The sequence below is a fragment of the Sycon ciliatum genome, chromosome 8 (genome assembly GCF_964019385.1).
Source record: "Sycon ciliatum chromosome 8, ocSycCili1.1, whole genome shotgun sequence".
NCBI lineage: Eukaryota > Metazoa > Porifera > Calcarea > Leucosolenida > Sycettidae > Sycon > Sycon ciliatum.
The window spans coordinates 4123556-4142596 of record NC_088650.1 but is presented as its reverse complement, the minus strand read 5'-3'; the positions used below and the strand labels follow the sequence as shown (position 1 = coordinate 4142596).

Sequence of the window (19041 nt, the reverse complement as noted above, 5' to 3'; positions counted from 1 at the left end):
AGCTCAAATACATGTGCAACATAACAATCAATAACAATCCCCGTGTTTTACAACAGCACAAACCCAGCACCGCAATTCTTAATTTTGGGCTGTGGTGTTCTTAGTATTTCAGGCTGGATGTTCTAGGCTTCCACGCTCTTGGGCGCACGACTTTACTGTGCCGAAGAATATTTTCAGCCAATGAACCCAGTGCTTGGTGGCAGATTAGTGTCATGGAACAGCATTTTGCATGTGGCTTTCACTACATGCACATGTACAACGTTCAATTGATTCGGAAAAATCAGACGAGGACTTTTGCAGTTATGAGCAAGGTCCCCACGAATGGTCATGTCACTTCACAGAATACATGAACTGATAGAGTAGACCGAGGTCCCCTCAGAGAACGCTTGGGGAAGTCGGTTTCAACTGAGGACATGTCCAAAACCATGCTAAGTACTTGAGCTGCTCATGACCCCCACAATTATCAGGCCCGCCGGAACCGGTCTGGTTGGTCAGGTTATCACCGGACCAACTTGTTGGCCACCAACAAATGTTTCCTGCTGTGGAGGACGTGTGTACCCGCCAGATCACAAACAAAGTATAAAAGGCCATGGACCAATCAAAAACTGCTTCCGGTGGTACTGATTATAGTACACTAAGTACAGGTTTAAAAAGCGGCTCCATTTTTGTCATACATCAAACCAACTCTGTCATTGCTATGCTACTCAAAAAGAGTAGTGATGTTTATTCACAAATGAATCACAATGCTATCAGAGAACTTCGATATTCTCCAATTTTAGGGGCACTGCAGTACTATGCAAAAATTAATGCTGCTTGGTCATTGTTATGAAGCAGTCACCTCAGTACAGCAATTAAACAGGCTGATTATGTGAACGAGATTCACGGCAAATCTTCTTCCATCAGTGCTGTTTAGTCTTGAGTGGTCCACTGAGGCAGGAAAACAACCTGTTCGGTCCTTCCATACGAGAAACAGAAATTGAACATGTTCCAGGGTGGAGGTGGCGAGTATCGGCAATGTAATGCACCTTTAGGCCAACACGACCATCATTCCGACATGGATTCTCAAACACCTTCGCTCGTGAGTGTGCCTCAGAGTGGTATTCATCAACAGATGGCAATCCTGTAAAACACATGAAAAGACATAGCAGCAACACAAAGAAACCTAATGTTATAGAAACGAATTCGAAAAACAAAGTCTACTGAACCAAGGTACAACCACACTCCAGGAGGCAAGCAAAAGTGCATAATCCGAAGGTTGCGATGCTTGTATGTATTGTATCAAGAGTACATGAAAACCAGAGTGTGCAGCTTGGGGCCTTTTCTGCTATGGGTGTCTGTCACGGCGAAATTCAGTGATTACATCATATTTGGCCCAGATCTGAGGCGGGAAATGGCGTAGTGCGTACAACTGAGCTGCAGTTGTGCAGAAAGAGACCTGCTTGAATCCTGCTTGTACGCACTACATCACTAAAATGATGTAATCACGGAATTTCGCCGTGACAGCAACCCATCCGAGCTGCACACTCTGGTTTTCATGTACTCTTAATTGTATTTATGGATTCTCGACAGGCCTTAGCCTAAATCGAGGGAGTCTCTGTCATGCCACACTGGATACAACATGCTACCAGAATCACTTTCCCCAGTATTGATGATCTCTTCTTAGGGTGTTATATAAAACACATCTGTAGCCACTTCATCTTGCTCACGAAATCATACATCACCACACAAACGAGCCCTTCGGCTATTATACTTTGGGTGGTGATGTATGATATTGATAATCTATTGATACTAGGGCTGAAACGATAATATCGGTTATCCGTCTAATCGATCATTACAAGGAAACGATTTCGATTACGCGATTCTAAAAAAAAGAAACGTCTGCAAGAATCAAAAAGATGTCATGTACAGCACTACTAGATACTGTACTTTGTCCTTTTCCTCGTTTCTTTTTGTTGGCCATATGTTTTCCAGTAGGGCTGTGAAAAAAATAAAAAAATAAAAAAACTGACTGTCTGCACCTGCACGTGATGTGCCACTGCATTGTGTAGAGTACCCGGTTTATCTGCATGTGTGTATGTACATGTATATGTGTATATGTCAACACGGCATGCTTTGTGCTGGTCTGGCGCGACAATTTCTAGGACACAGTAATTGATATCATAAACGATAATCAAATCGATGCAAGGGTAGGTTAACCGATAGTTGAAATTCAGAAAAGTGTAATCGTTTCACCCCTAATTGATACCATATCCAAGTCTGACTCTCACCGTGAGATCCTGGCAACAATATTACCTGGTACATGACATATTCAGACACTGACATAAGCATCTTTTTGGAACAACACGTGTGCCTATCTGCTAGAGTAATGTGACACACATGCAGAATCAGTCATAGCTAATTTTACCCCTCACTGTTGTATGCGCAGACTCCACTTCGCGGTGTCAAGTACTCTTCTTTCGGTGGGCTACTCCGCTCAGGCGCTTGTTTTAGAGGACTCACATTCATCCTACAAACCTACACGACTTGCATAGTTTTCACTGTCGGCCGAAGTGCATGCATTGCACACATTGCGATTCACTCCCTCCGTACAGGCCAGTACAGAGCTGCCCACCAATTGAGTCTGTTTTGCGTACTCAGACTTCTGATTTTCCGTATCTTGCAGTGTGTTGCGTACTGCCGTGTACATTGCATGCAACTTGCACTACAAAGTTTTTTGACACGCACATGCATGTCGGTGGCTGCATTTGGTAGTGTAAAACATGTGTGACTTGCACTCACGACATTATTTTTTTGTGCTACATGTACATGTTGTCGTGGTACGGCATGCACTCACTTTGGTACAAGACTATTCATCGCTCAGCTTACACTTGCAATGCTTCTACACAGCTGATTGATCCTCTTCGATTTTCTATACCATTTGCTCAAATTCTGTAGTGCGGACAAGGAGTGATTTTCCGTACAAATACAGAAAAATGTGGAGGGCTGGTACTTGGTAGCACTGCTAGTATGGTAGTGCCAGGCTAAGCTGGCTGGAAGATCAGATACTTTTTTGGTTCTTTCAGTCATTTTCACGACCTATATTTTCTTTATCATGATCCCCGGGGTGTGACGTTCTTACGAATGCAGAAACTCAGTTTTTCTAACCGAGTCTCACGTGCACTGTGAATTTGTTCTTCTTTTATTCACACTGCCATGTATCGATTCATCGCTTCTTCCAACCCGAGATCCTGTGCAACAGCGATTTAAAGGTTGGCTTTATCAAATAGTGATCAGAGAGAGAGGGAGGATCAGTTGTGGCTGCTGTGACAGCTGCATAGAGTGTAGATTGGTGCAAACATCATTGCCCAGCAGAACCGTATTCATAGGGACCTGCGTTTAGCATTTGGAAGCTATTTTTTAGAATTTTTACAGGCCCAATAAGCCTGAAGAAAAGAACACCTAACTTCGACTGTCCTAACGTTATCGAACGCACTGCCAAAGTAAAAACAACATTTGAAATGCAAACTCGATTGTGCATGCATGGAGGGCATGGGGAAGAGACGGAGAGGGTGAAAGTGAAGGAAATTTGTTCCGAAATCAAGAGAATCCGAGGAACCCTTGCTGCATTCTTCAGTACGATAACGTCAGTGGGTGCATCTCAGATGTGTTGTTTGCCCAGACATACAAGTAGCACTAACCTGAGCATGAGAGCTGCTTGTCATCATCGTGGTCAGGAAAACGAAAGGACGAACGTAGAAGATTGCTGACCATGACGAACAACAGTGCATATCCAGACGACAGACGGCTTGCCAGAATCAGTCTGGTGCATCTTCAGGAATCTTCTTTCCTAATCGCATTCAGCAGTCAGCTTCGAGGTCAAGAACGCGATGATTTTTCAGAAGGAATAATTTTCAAAATTTTTTAAATTTTGGAGAAGAAGCTTCCTTTCTAAAAAAAAGCGTTCCTTGCTTTCACGCAAGGTGCCTTGCCGGACATGTCGTCGACAGCACAGTGTCGGCACATCCACGTTTGTAGGCTGCAGACCCGGCAGACGTTTTGATCAGCCAGGCCTGGTGGTGAGATTTTGGACCCGGGAGTACTAAAAACTGCTCGCAGGCCAGGGTGCTCAGTTTCGCTCTACCCGATCGAGTAAGGCTTCCAGAAAGGCCCTCAGGTGCGCGGCCTGCGGTGCCATAATATACCTCCGTTTCACTACTGCCTAGTACTGAATCCTACCTGACTTCTTGACACGACTCAAACTTGCCAAAATCACTAAGGGCCGGGTTCCACTGCGGCTCCGCTGCTCCGCTGCTCGTCTTTCGCGACTTGAAACGTCATGATTACCATAGTGACCGCGGCTCGAGCTGTAGCAGGCCGGCGAAGGACAGGCGAAGGACTAAAGGGACCGTCACTTAATTTTTGCCGACTACCCGCCAAAAAAATCTTTTCGTTTCACGTGTCAGACACGTCCGCGAGCGCGCGCGTACGTACGACTCGACTCGCTACCTTTCACAAGCAATCTGTTCACGCCACATGGCTGGATAGCGCGTACATGCAAACATGATTGTCAGTTTGAAGACTTGCAAAATTAATTTTACAAGTCCAGGCGTTAGGCGCTAGGCCTATTATTATTATTATTATTATTAACTTTTATTTTACTAGGGTGTTTCCCACAGACCTATGGTCTTCTTACGGGAGCCCCTAGGAAGGTTATGCATGAGCGAATAAATGAATGCCTAGGCGCACAGAATGCGTAATGCTAATGGCAGCTGACTTTATTTTCGGAGAAACACTACTCATTGTAGTAAAAAGTAACAATGAATAGCGATATCATCTAGGAAGGATCGCTACCCTAACGCGAAGGAAAGGCCTTGTGCGGCTGCTCTACGAAGTGTTGAAGAATGACTCAAAGTTAGTTGGTGGACGAACAACTCGCAGTGGTGCCGGAAAACTTGGCCCCCAACGATGGTGTTTGGTGAATCATCAAGCATAATGTCTTGTAGCAGTGTTCACCGAGGAAGGAGAACGCTCTAGCCGCTGCTGTTGTCCGTTTCATCCACGTTGGGCGTTAGCTGCACCGCGCCTATTGTGTTTTAGTATTCCATGGACGCACACTAGCGTTCTCAGCGATTGTGGAGCCACAACATATCTTCATGCAGCGTTGCACTGTCCAAGGCAAGAGCAGAAACGTCAGCAGTGACCCATCATCATACATGTAGATTTGGAGTATACACACCATGCGCCAATGGGCCTTGGCGCAACAGCGGCAGCTCTACGGGTTGTGCAAGTGAGAAACATTTGTTTCGACTGTTGGTGGACTAACAAATCATCGGCGCCAAAAAACGTGGCCTGCGCCGATGGTGTTTGAAACATCGAGGGCTCCGGAAGCAGCTGAGCCAGATCAGCCAGTCTTGCCAACTCTTTGTTGACGGACGCCGTGCTGCAGCTAGCAGCACTGGCACCAGCCGGAAATATTTTTCCGCCGATACCCGGTACTTCCAGTTCTGTCAAGGGCATGCCTGGAATCCATTGCCAGGTGATGACTTTTTTACTTTTTGTGTTATTTTGCTGCCGAGTTGTTCAGAACTTTTCAGCCCCGATCTGTCCATGTCTACATGTCGGCCATCCGCAAACTTCATGTGGAAGTTGGCTTTATCTTCCCGTCGGGCCCAATGACTCTCCTCGCAAGGTTCCTGTCGGGCATCAACAGGTCATCATCGACACAGCGTCATCGCCTGCTGATAACCACTCAACTTCTCAGGGAGATTAGCCGGCATGTTGCCTTTCCACGGATGTGGCACCTGCATGACAAGGCCATGCTAAGGGCAAACTGACTGCTTGATTTTAGCTTTACATTACCGCAGTCAGTCCAGCACAATACGCCAATCGTATTTCACTATTACTCGCGTGTCATAATTACTCGCGTATCATAATTGGGGATATGGGCTGCTCCGCCCTAGATCCCTGATATGCCAACTAGACGAAAAGTGTGTTCTGAGCCTGTATCGCGTATAATAGGCTCATCGTAAAATAAATAATGAAAGTCTTAAAAATCAGGGTTCACGTGACACTCGGGTTCCAGCCAAGTTTTCCGCTTCCGCAGGAACGCTACCCCCCCCCCCCCCCCCCCTCTTGAATCATAGTATAGTGGACTTTGCGATGAACAGATTATGAAACTCCCTGCAGATTTACTACAGTCATCTCTGGTGACTGGTCTAGGGGCACCATGGAAGCTGTGACTGGTTGCCAAGTTTAGTTTTGTGACTGATCATAGGGCATTTGTGACTACTTCGAAGCATAACTGCTCACAGAGCCCTGATTGATCACAGAGTCTTACTGTTGTGAATATTAAAATCGAGTGAGAAGTCAAGCAGCCACGGGGCGCTGGCCTTGCAGCTGTGAGTATGCATACGGTACATATTCACATGACTCTGTATGCTGGACACTGCTGGTCCATTGTTGCAGTGTGTAAGTGAACTGCAGAACCTATTCCGTGATGAAACACCTACTCTTGAAAGACTGAATGTTTGAGCTAATAGTCTTTTACTTCACTCTCATGCTGCTCATATAATTATACCATACGCCAGAAGACCCTAAGTTAGTTCTAAGATTTTGTGGACCATGTGACCATGTGGTACTTTCACTCTACAGCCAAGTCAACCCACTTCGTCAACACACAGGGTTTTCCTCAGACACAAGCGAATGGTTTACTCCACTCTGGAGAAGAACACAGTTTGCTCTCTCGAACACCAACCGCATAATGACTACGGAATGTACGAAGTGCAACAACTGCTAGAATATTGAACTGTCGTCCACACAAAACAAATAAAGACAACTGAAAACCAAAACACATGCAACTGCCAACATGCATGTAACAGCGACTGCAAGCCAGAACTACAGACTCCGCGCAGGGAGGAACAGGGGAAACAGAGGTAACGCTTCCGACTCCGAGAGCTTCGAATAGCAGCGGACAAAACAATACATCAACCTTACGTGTCACCTTGCGCTACCGCAAACGAACACCTATGGATGCACAGTGCAGCACAGACTCAGTGCATGCACGGTGTAATAACTGGAGTACATGTAAACCGACAACGGTCACCTTGCACCCTATGCAGTAAGTTACATAGGCTTGACGTGAAAGGTAACGCGGGCGAGCGCGAGTCGTACGCGCTCGCGGACGTGCCTGACACGTGAAACGAAAAGATTTTTTTGGCGGGTAGTCGGCAAAAATTAAGTGACGGTCCCTTTAGTCCTTCGCGTTCGGCGAAGGACTAAAGGGACCGATTCAGGGCAGATCGTGACATGATGGTGACTCTGATTGGGGACCCATGCGAGAACACACATTACACTTGCGGGTGGCCTTGCACTGAGTTGACCGGTGCCCTGTGCGCAAACACACAAAGCAACGCTTCTGTTCAATCAGTTATTCTTTCCGCTGTGCTACTGTTGTGTATTTCGCGCAGTCACCACACACCATGCTTGATGTTTCAAGCACCATCGGCGCAGGCCACGTTTTTCGGCACCGACGATTTGTTCGTCCACCAAAAGTCGAAACAAATGTTTCTCACTTGAACACTCCGTAGAGCTGCCGCTGTTGTGCCAAGGCCCATTGGCGCATGGTGTGTATACTCCAAATCTACATGTATGATGATGGGTCACTGCTGACGTTTCTGCTCTTGGACAGTGCAACGCCGCATGAAGATATGTTGTGGCTCCACAATCGCTGAGAACGCTAGTGTGCGTCCATGGAATACTAAAACACAATAGGCGCGGCGCAGTTAACGCCCACTTGGATGAATCGGAGTGGTGGCGAGTGCATTCTCCTTCCTCGGTCAACACTGCTGGTCACCCTGTTTGATGATCCACCAAACACCATCGGTGCAGGCCGCGTTTTTCGGAACCAGCCATTTATTCGTCCACCAACAATTGAAATTAATGTTTCTCACTTGAACACTCTGTAGAGCTGTCGCTGTCGTGACAAGGCCGTGTATACTCCAAATCTACATGTAGGATGAAGAGTAACAGTTACTGCTGATAATGAAGTTTGCGCTCGTGGACAATACAACGCTGTGTGAAGTAAATTGTGGCTCCACAATCGCTCTGAATGCTAATTGTGTCCATGGAATACTAAAACACAATAGGCGCGGTGCAGCTAACGCCCAACGTGGATGAAACGGACAACAGCAGCGGCTAGAGCGTTCTCCTTCCTCGGTGAACACTGCTACAAGACATTATGCTTGATGATTCACCAAACACCATCGGTGGGGGCCAAGTTTTCCGGCGCCAGCGAGTTGTTCGTCCACCAACTAACTTTGATGAGTCTTTCTTCAACACTTCGTAGAGCAGCCGCGCAAGGCCTTTCCTTTGCGTTAGGGTAGCGATCCTTCCTAGATGATGTCGCTATTCATTGTTACTTTTTACTACAATGAGTAGTGTTTCTCCGAAAATAAAGTCAGCTGCCTGAGCATCATTACTGACATTATATTAGCCTTTGGCATTAGTACTGCCTAGGCCTAGCGCCTCGCGCCTAGCGCCTGGACTTGTAAAAAAATTGATTTTGCAAGTCTTCAATCATGTCTGCATGTACGCGCTATCCAATCCAGCCATGTGGCGTGAACTAGCTTGACGTGAAAGGTAGCGCGGCCGGCCGGGCGGGAGTCGTACGCGCTCGCGGACGTGTCTAGTCTAGTCTGGCACGTGAAACGAAAAGATTTTTTTGGCGGGTAGTCGGCAAAAATTAAGTGACGGTCCCTTTAGTCCTATAGCAGCGAGTCCGCGGCTCACCGCGAGCTTTTGCTACGATTCTTGAGCAAAAACTGCGAGCCGCGGTCGCGGCTCGACCTGTTTCCCGTACTTTGCGTTGTTTTGTACGCGATAATTTTAAAATTCAAATTTTAATGCGTTACGCAGGCCAGATGACGAGGATCTTTTTGATTTCGCGCGGGTAGGCAGGTAAAACGTCATCAAAAAAAGTGGAGCACAACCGCGGTACCGCGAATGGCGAGTGTCAGTGGAACCGCGCTGCTCCGCTGCATGCAGCCAAGTGCCGCGGTGCAGCGGAGCCGCAGTGGAACCCGGCCCTAACTCAACGTCAACTACAATAATCATGATAATCAAGCCACATATCTGCAACGTCACGAGGGTGCTGGCAAAAGTCCTGCTGCACGGCGGCGGGCGAAGCCCGCCGCCGTGCAGCCCAATACGTGGCTCAAAAACCTGATTTTTTGGACTTGGAGCAAAATTCTGCACACTTTCACGTGTTTCCATGATACGACAAGTTGCGCACGGTCTGCTCACATTCAAATACAGTGCTGCCAACAAATGACAGCGTGCAACAAAGAAAATCTTTCCTTGCAAGGGCACATTTTCGGCCATAACTCTTGAACGGCCGGTCAGATCGGGACACAATTTTCAGAGAATTTGCAGCTATTCATGCTCTTTCAACTGACGTAGCACTCAATATGAATTTACAAATTCGATTTTTCAGCGAATTTTTGGGTAGTCTGCCACCTTAATGAAATAGGAAGGTTTTTTGGCCGAAAGGCGTGTTTTTCCTCTAGCCCGGTTGAGCCGTCGCGGCTAGGAATGTAGGGAGTCATTGTTTTTCAGGCGCTCCCCTGCTGCCCAGTCACCCATGCTCACCACAGGCCATCCTGTTTCACTTGATTTCACGGCCTTTTCTCCCGCTTGCTGGCGGTTCTTTGATGGATTTAGATGTTTTTCGGCTATTTATCTATTATGTGGCTGTGAGTGTGGTTTTTTGCTTCTACTCATTTCTGGAAAACCACCACGGTCGTGAGTGTGATTGCTCTGGTAGACCACTACCCGTGAGTGTGATTGCTCTGGTAGACCACTAACCCATAACCCATGTACTGAACAGTCGCTTTGTGAGTGAAAATTCAGTGTTTTTCCGCTTCTGTCTTGTGAGCATCATCAGCTAGGTGTAGTAGCTGCTGATACTGATTTCTCCTCGGGTGTCGAGCCGCACAGTTTCTTCCAGTCTGTCTTGTCTGCTGCTTGTTGTCGGCACTTGGAAAGGTCTTCCATGGGTTTCATTGGCACACCCAACTTATTCAGCTGAGCGACCAGACTTGTGGCCAGTGTCAACCTTGGCCGTCCACGAGGTGCTTTGTTGTCCTTGTCAAAATAGCCGCTCATGGCTACTTGCGGTGGCGTGTCCGTGTCCATCCGTAGCACATGACTGGTCATTCGTAGTCGCCTACATGCAACTGTGTCTGATATAGGGTTGCTCTTGGTTCTGCGGTATAGGTCGTCGTTTGAGATTGTGTCTGGGTATCGTATTCCAAGTAGTGATCGCATTTGACGCATTTGACGCCGGTCGTATTTGACACCGGTCGCATTTGAAGCAGGTTGCGCAGGGTGAGCATTATAAGTGGCATTATATCCTCATAATTATGAGCATTGTCTTTAGCATTATCGCAGCAAATAACTAGCATTACCCACCCATGCCTACTGTTTCGTACATCCCGCCTGGCCCGGTCTATTGAACTTGACTCGGCCGCTAACTTGCTGTCACGTCCCTCCTTTCGCTGTTGTCCACTGAATGCGTAGCTTCTGACTGTTATTGTAGTAGGCTGTTGATCGTCTTGGTCTTTCAATAGTGGGAACTGGGAAAGTAGAAAGTCTTCAGTGTAGGATCATCTGCTAGCTAGTCCTGATTGTTGCAATTCGTATTCCGACTCTTCTTTCACTGTATTGTGCCGTGGTCGTCATGGTTATGGACTAAAGTCAAAAGTTTTGGAAGCCATAGGGCTTGAAAGTGCTACGTCACAGCATAGCAACAATTTCAAAAATTCAAAAACTGGATCCACTTGGATCCAGTTTTTGTATGGATCCAAGCACATTTCAAGCCGTCGTACTCACAGCAAGGTGATTTAGCCAGTGAAACTGATTGATTTGCTTACTGGGGGCGGGGTTACAACTGGTGACGAAGTAAAAGTCACCCATGCATACGACATGAGTGGGTTGCTATGCACCCACATACTGAGGCAATAGCAAAGTCACACCTTAGTGGATCCAAAAGTAGAAATCTGATGTCAACTTACTACTCCCTGGCCGTTTTGACGTCATCACTTTCAAGCCCTATTTGATCAACGTTCGTACAAGCCCAATTTGTGTTTAAGGTGGCTCACACCCTCTGCGCGCGCATCGTTTGAAAAGTGTAGATTTTCAGTAAAATTTTCGGTAGCGATGATTTTTGTGCGATCAATCGTTGTAGGAAACGTCTTCTCGCTTTTCTGCAATTCTGGCGACCTAGCTAGAACCTGCTGCTAGTGTCCCTCTTCACTCGTTCTTTCTCTGAAAGGGGAAGGCAGCACTCGCAGAAGATTTTCCAAGAATGCAATGTCGACTGGTGCTCGTACCATAAGAAGGGAGAAATCAAAGTCCGCTCTTGAATCATGCCTGAGTATTAGAAAATTATTTCAGAACACGCTTTCCTGCCAGCGCCACTGACATCTCGCGACCTTCAAATATTATAACTTGCTCGATCATCTCCCGCACTGACTAGCAAATTCGTCAGGTAGCTGTGGATGGATCGATTCAAGGAGATCGAAGGTAAATACATCGAAGCACTTCAAACACGTTTCAAGACGCACTTCAAATTTTGTTATTGTGTCTTGAAAATTGTTTAGAACAATTCCACGGTACTTCAATACGCTGTTGAATTGTATCCTCTCCTTGGGAGTCTCGACTGTTTTATTGCTGCATGGCTTTCCTCCACACCGTTCACTGTACATGTATCGCGGAACGCAGATTGGATGGCATTGGAGGTGAATTTGATAATTTGTGACTGTGTCATCAACCAAGTGAGGACATCAAAATATCAACAGGGACGCTCCGAAAATCACAAACGCTGCGAAATAGATATGAAATGGTCTTACACACTGGAGGGTATTCCACATTCATTGTGTCATATCTTTAGACTGTCCGAAAGTTTGTCGTGCCGTGCAACTTTCACAGACTAATCCGATAATTGGCATGTGGCCCTACTGGCACACCCTCATGCGTATGCCGTTGAGTTTATCTAGTGTGCACGCACATGTGTGTATACAAACACAATTTTATTACGTGTGTAAAATTAGGCAATCTACATGTACATTATATATCTGTGCGCACTCACTCCTATGACATAGAACGACAGTGCAGGCTATGTAAAGTCGCATCAATGTGTGTCACCCGGGTGTCACATGCATGCGCCCTCGCGAGGGCATTTTGTGTGCGCGCCTGGCATGGCATAACGCCGTTCAGTATGACTAGTGTTGAACCGTGGTAATTTGCCCCCACCCCCTCTTTTTCCTGCTGGCGTTGGATATGCAACTAATAACATAAACTCGGTTGTTGAAAACGAGTGCCATGCACCACAATGGATTGACAATAATAATAATACAAGTAGCACTGTAAAAGCGCTGGAAATACTTATGTTGCAGCCATGGCAGTTGTGAGTAGCTTTCCAAGTCAAGCCTGCTGCAGAAATTATTGCACTCTGACCAGCTGGAGTGGCCCAGGACTGCCGGTTGTGGAGAACAGGAGTGATTCTTGTATATACGCTTGTATTTACATGATGTACACAGTGTACTTCGAAGTAACGTTAGGTGTATTACTTGTGTGTTCTTCTGCCTGTGCGCGTGTACATGTGCTGGTCAGAGTGGAACCGCCATCCATATCAGATCATACAGCTGCTATCAGTCTCAACAGCTTGTATCTGGCAAATGCGGTTTTAGTGACTCGATTTTGCTTACTGTGTTCAAGAGAGTGGCATTGCACACAGCTGCTTGATGTAATAGTAGCATCTTGGAAATTTTATATTTTTGATAGTTAGCTTCAGTAGAAACTTCTCCAGTGTGGCTCTTAGCTTCATTACCACGGAGACTAAGCATTCAAGTAATGCACGAAGAACAGTGGCTAGATCTGAAGTGAAAAGCCATTGGACCGTACCCCGTGGAATACGCATTTAGTATAGAAGTATTTCTTGCTATGCTGGCAGCAAACACTGTATAATATAATAATTACATTACCAGTAGAAAATGCCCAATGTGCATTGCTTCAGCACTATGACATTGTTTTGGACAAAGCAGTCAACAAATTCCACATCACTATCGGCTTCATGTTGGAGAAAGTTGTGAAAAACACTAGAGCATACATGTACACTCAATACACATGCTCAGCTACATGTATGGCATTTAGTATGTGGGCGACTTAAAAGTTCTATTTTGGTAGTTTGCTTCGGTAGAAACTGTCTAAACTTGATCCAAAGCTCTACTACTATGTTCTGAAGATGTTGCAATCAAGTAATGTAAGACACGTATCTTCCGCATTGGAGCTAGTAGTGAAAACCTTTAGACCATACACTCAATGCACATGCTCAGCTATGGCATTTAGTATGTGGGCGACTTCAAAGTTCTATTTTGGTAGTTAGCTTCAGTGGAAACTGCTAAAACTTGATCAAAGCTCTACTACTATGTTCGGAAGATGTTGCAATAAATTATTGTAAGACACGTATCTGTCATATGGTGGAGTCAGGGGTTCTAAGGCGTTTAGTTGGACAATGTCCCAGTGCAATGGATTCTTGAAATATGGCATCACTTGAAACTTCAAAGTTTTATTTCACGAGTTACCTTCGTTAGAACCTGCTCAAACTTGCTACACAGGACCATTATTAGGTTATGATAGCATAACCATCGAATACAGGGCAAGTCCAGTGTCAAATACTTGTGGGCGGGGCCAATATGTGGGACGTGTGCGCTGAAATGGGATGATTCCGAAAAGAGAAAAAAGGTCACCTTCTAGCAGAATTCTACCCACTTCTATGCTGATATTTAGCAAGTATACTACTGTCCTGATGTTTGAAAAGGGGGTAACTACCAGTGCTACGGCCAAAAAAGTGGTTTTCCGGTATTTTTGGCCTAAATTGGCAATTGTGAGTATGCTATGTTTGGCCCCTCCCCCGAGTGAAACCGGCCGGTAGAACTTGATAAAAATTTGTCTCCGTACACTAGATATCTAACGGAACAAAGTACAATCGTTTGTAGCCACGTTTCAAACAAAAAAATAGGACCCGAGGGGTAGGAGCCACCTTAAGGAGGCTCCGAACAGTTGCGCAGCGCAGTGTAAAAAGGGCACCTCCGAAATCTGTTTTTTGCCGCGAGGTTCAAAAAATGTTGTGTTCCATGCGGAAACAAGCTGTTGTTCAGAAAGAAGTTTTTTGATTTCTCTGTGCTCGCAGTTGTTCCAGGATGTAGTTCTACTCGTTGCAGGTTTCTGTAGCCGTGGCTGTTTCTACGCTGGAAAGAATCACTGGCCATGGCTAATGCAAAACAAAGGCAGTTCCTACGCTGCTTGATTTTTGTGTGAAAACTTTGTTGAAGCGCTACGATGTGGCCACGAAGAACAAATATATTACTGACGAAGAAGGGTGAGAAAAGCAGGCTGAAGTCAGTGAAGACATCGATGTCGAACGTAGTGATACTAGTACTGGTACTGGAATTTAGCATGGACTACCTGTGGAGCATGAAGTGGCTGCCCACTCGCTGGTAAGTGGACCCACTTGCAGCTCCAGTCGCACGAGTACCGTTTGAAACTTTCTGTGGATCCTAGAGTATCCTGAGCTCAGTGGACGACGCATCTCAGAGCTGCTGAACTTGGGCTACTGTCCCTGTAGGAATGAGGTTCGTGTCAACCACTGTACTGCACTGATGGTGTAAGGAAAACGCTGGCCAGAAGCTTGTGTTCTGAACCAGGGACGAACTTCTAAATCCTGCTTTTGTAAAAATAGGGATGCCACAACTAAGATGTGCACACTGAGGTGTGTATTGGGTAAATGCCTGTGGTTGATTATTTTGAATCCTTTCCTATGCGCAGGTACATGGGTTTGTGTGTGTGTGTACGTGCGCGCGTGTGTGTATGTGTGTACGCGCGCGAGTGAGTGTGTGTGTGTGTGTACGCGCGCGCATGCGCGCGTGTGTATGTGTGTGTGCAAGCTGTTGAAAGGTGTAATCCGAGCACTAGTTGCTATGTCTAACGTAGTTTGTTCGCTATCCTCGCTTCAGCGTTGGGCAGGTGTATGAGTGTGTGTGTACGCACGTGTGTGTGTGCGCGCGTGCTCGTGCCCGCATGTGTGGGTTCGCACGCAATGTTGATCTGGGTTATGCACATGTCTCCACGAGTGCACTGTGTGCATGTGCATGCAAATGTCTGTGTACATGTATGTGTGTATGCACGTGCATGTGTGCGCGCGTGTGCAAAGCTAGGTGTGGAAGGGGGGGGGGGGGGAGGGGCTCACGGTGCTGGTTCTGTATGCCTCTCCTCTCTGGTGTCCGCAAGGACAGTGTGGTAATGGCTTTACAGCACAGGAGTTGCATGTGAATGCGCATTTGTGAACCGTATTTGAGACACAAAAAGAATTGCCGAGAGAGCATGACAGTACACTACATGTAATTGCATATCGTATGTGTGCACGCCAGCGTGTGTAGATGCATATTGCCCTTCATGCGATGTTTTTCTGGAGTCTGCTGCTATCAACGCAAGTGACAACCAGCAAATGCATGCCCAGTGCAGTGGTTGGTCTTCATGCTTTTATTTACACCAAGTCCTACTATGGACTAGTAGTGTTACAATGACGCGTGCACGGAAGTGCGTGCATGTGGGTGGGTATTTATGTGCGTGCGCACGCGCGTGAGTGTTTAGTGTGCCTTATTTTGAATGCCTGCTTTCACATTATTCATGTGCCAGTTTCATGGTAGAGGTTGTTATGAAACCTCGCTGCCTTACATGTACATGTACACTACTCGTATATCAATGTGCTAGGACTGAAGGCTACATGACATACATGTAATGATGCATGTACCTTTCCAAGCACAGACTGTCTGGTATGTCCAAAGGAGGTTGCAGCATGAAAATAACTTCTTCTAAAATAATATTACCATGTCATTGGTAGTGATATTTAGTCAAGAAGGCGAGAATGGTCAGATTTTCTAAAATGCTATTTTCAGAATTGGCGTAAAAGTACCATATTTCGATACCTATAATATTATTGTTTGGTAGGGGCCTAAAGTGCCTGGTGACACCATCAAAACTGTCCATGGACAAAATGTTGCAGGCTGAACCATTTCACAATTCAGCACCCGATGGAAATTTCGGTTCCCGTAATTTCGAAAAAGTGGCTCGCCAAGGGCAAAACCAAGACACAGTCTATCTTGTGTAGCCAAGATACCTCCAAATGTGGTTCTTAAACATATGATGAAGAAAATGCTTACAGTCTGTTTCAAAAAGATTTACAATCAGGTTTGGGTCTTAAAAAGTATGAAGATATGGGAAATTTGGACAACAAAGTACATAGAATGGCTTGTTAGGACACGGCAAATTGTTCTGTGAAGGTTTCGGAACAATTGGACCAACCGTTAAGGAGTTAGAATTTCGGCCAGGTTTCCGGCCTTTTCCCATGGTTTACAATTTGCCCAGGAAGCCAGTATCGATTTTTTATCAAAACCCACGATTTATCCTTTCCTTTTTGGCCTTGTGGTTATAAATGCTGTCTGTTGACCATGAAGTTGTGAGTTCAAATCCCAACCTATCCTCAAGTCAAACTTTTTTTATTGTTTTGGTGATCAAGCTGGTGCAAGACAAAGAAGATGGCAGCACCAAACCGGACTTGTTGTTGGAGCTCGCGCTTCCTGCCGAACTGACTGACACTTGACTGCACGCCATGTGAACACACCCACAACATTGCAATGGTGTGAGTGAATTATAATGGAAGTCATCGCGCTGTAGCTTTTTGGGATATATTTTAGTATTTCAAGATCGCCAATTTATTTGAATTTAGCAGTCAACGCCGTCTTCTATCAGCGTTCACAAGCGTCTGCTTTTCTCAAAATGTCGTCGAAGTCACACGGATAGCTTTGCCAAGTCATGGCCTGGGGAAAGAGTCCGTGTCGATGTCGTTTTCGTCACACCAAGAGTACATAACTCTCTCTTGGTCACACGGTGAGTAAATTGCATCGCAGCTCAAAGAAACTATTTTGGTCACAAAACGGACCCATGCAGCTCGTCAATATTTACAACACTTTCGTTTCGACATGTCCTCTGACTCCATTATCGATACGAGGAAGAACTCGTTTGTTGTATACCAGACGTACATGCCTGTGTCAACGTGAGTGAGTTGTCATTTTTCCTGCTTTCGCGCGGAATATTTCTTCGAGTTCACAGTGAGTTTTTCCAGGCAGCGCTCGAGTGCTCATACGGTAAGATGCCAAACTCCGCGGGCGATCGCCAGGATTGTAAATCTTTTTGAAACGGACTGTGGTATCCTCCTTCCAGGAGGCTTCTTTGGGTCAAAAACCAAATTGTTTTACCATTTTTTGCCGAAAATCAAGAAATTGTACACTCACTAAATACACTAAATACACCTCTTATATGCCTGGTGACTAGGGCTAGGCGGATAATGCTCGCCGAAATCCCTCATTCTGCTTTTCGGTCTGCTCAATATTCTGCTCATGAAAGTGCATTTTCTGCTGAAATTTCTGCTGAAATCCAGTTATGTAAAAATACACTTGGCACACATAATTGGGTTCAGGATCTAAAAAGATGAGTCATGTGAAATACTAGACAAGGCATTCTAGTCTTTATGATCAGTTCTCACCAAGTATATTTGCAAAATGCTTGTTTTGCGAACATTTTCAAGTCTGACTTCACTGGTGTCGTGATCCACGGAATACCCGTCCGCGGCCCGGCTTGCGCAGCAAAAGATGATTTGATTTGAATCTTTTCACACAGCGGGCTTTTTCACCGAAGGTCGAAAATCGCTGCAACTGGGCCATATTATGTAGATCTACGAATCGTAGACTTCTGCCACTGGCCTGCCATTCAAGGCTGCTACCTTCCGCAAAGTAACAGTTCCGGCCACATTTGGTGGATGGATGAACTGCGTGTCGAAGAACGCGGCAAATCTGCTGCAAAAGCAGAACGTCGCACGCCAATTCCGTGGTAACTGTCATTTGACATGGCAGAGAATGCTTTTTCAGCCCCCGTTCTGCCGAAATATGCTCGACCCCCCAAACAGGCGTTTTCTGCCGAAAATTCTGCCGGCATTATCCGCCAAGCCCTACTGGTGACCCTACCTAAAAACTATACCAAATTGAAGAAGAGACATCACTCCACCATTCTATGCATAAAAACAGGGTGTCCATGGACCTTTTATTTTTACTTCTTTAGGTGGGAGCCTCCTAAAGTTCGAAAGAAAATTCGAGTCTGGGAATGAGTACAGAAAAAAGCTCGAAACTTCGAAAACTTGGACGCGAAGTTGCAGTGATTTGCGAAAGTAACTTTCTCTTTTCTCGGTACACATTTGACTACAGAGAGTAGTAATTTTACAGCCCCTGCTTGAGACTGAGATGCATATACGGTACGGTACTACAAGATTCAAAATAATAACTTCGAGAAAAGTCATTTCGCATTGCTAAACCTCACAAGTTTTCTTTTTCGAAACAGATATTCGCGAAATATCACCACCACAAAAAGTTCGAATTTTCGCATTGCTAAACGTCCTTTTTACAGAAAGATAGTATACTTACTTTGAAATTGTTCAAGTAACGTGTCGTGTTTGGTGTGGCCAAGCTTGGCCGTTAATGTTCTAGGTGAAATGTACTGCTATTACCGGTATGTGTTATCACTTTGTCCTTCCTTCTTTCTTTAAATTCTCTTGTTTGTTCATTTTCATTTGCAAGTTTATTGTTAGCACACGCACTCATGATTGCTCTCGTTTTCATTGTTAAAATTCACACTTGTAAATTTCACTGCTGTTGTTCTTGGTGTTATTTCTCGAACTTCGGTTTTCTATAATAGTTCAATTTTGTTTCAGTGTCCTTTAGTACAACGACGATTCCTGATGAGTGTTGTACGAAAACTTGTTTGAATCCATAATTCTTCTCTACACTACCGTACTGGCAATATATGTTGCCGCGTAACGCGTAACGCAGGGGGTGCGGCGTAACGCGCGACCAGGCTAGTGCGACAAATTTTCGTTGCGTTCGTAACGCGCGTCAG

General features: G+C 45.6%; 1 long non-coding RNA gene across 1 annotated transcript; it reads right to left on the bottom strand.

Moving 5' to 3' along the window:
- Nucleotides 1-696: 696 nt before the first annotated feature.
- Nucleotides 697-3929, bottom strand: LOC135823190 (uncharacterized). The gene is made up of 2 exons (XR_010554625.1): nucleotides 3678-3929; nucleotides 697-1120 (listed from the first exon to the last, which is right to left on the bottom strand). It is a non-coding gene; the product is annotated as an uncharacterized LOC135823190 (long non-coding RNA).
- Between the last annotated feature and the right edge of the window lie 15112 nt (nucleotides 3930-19041).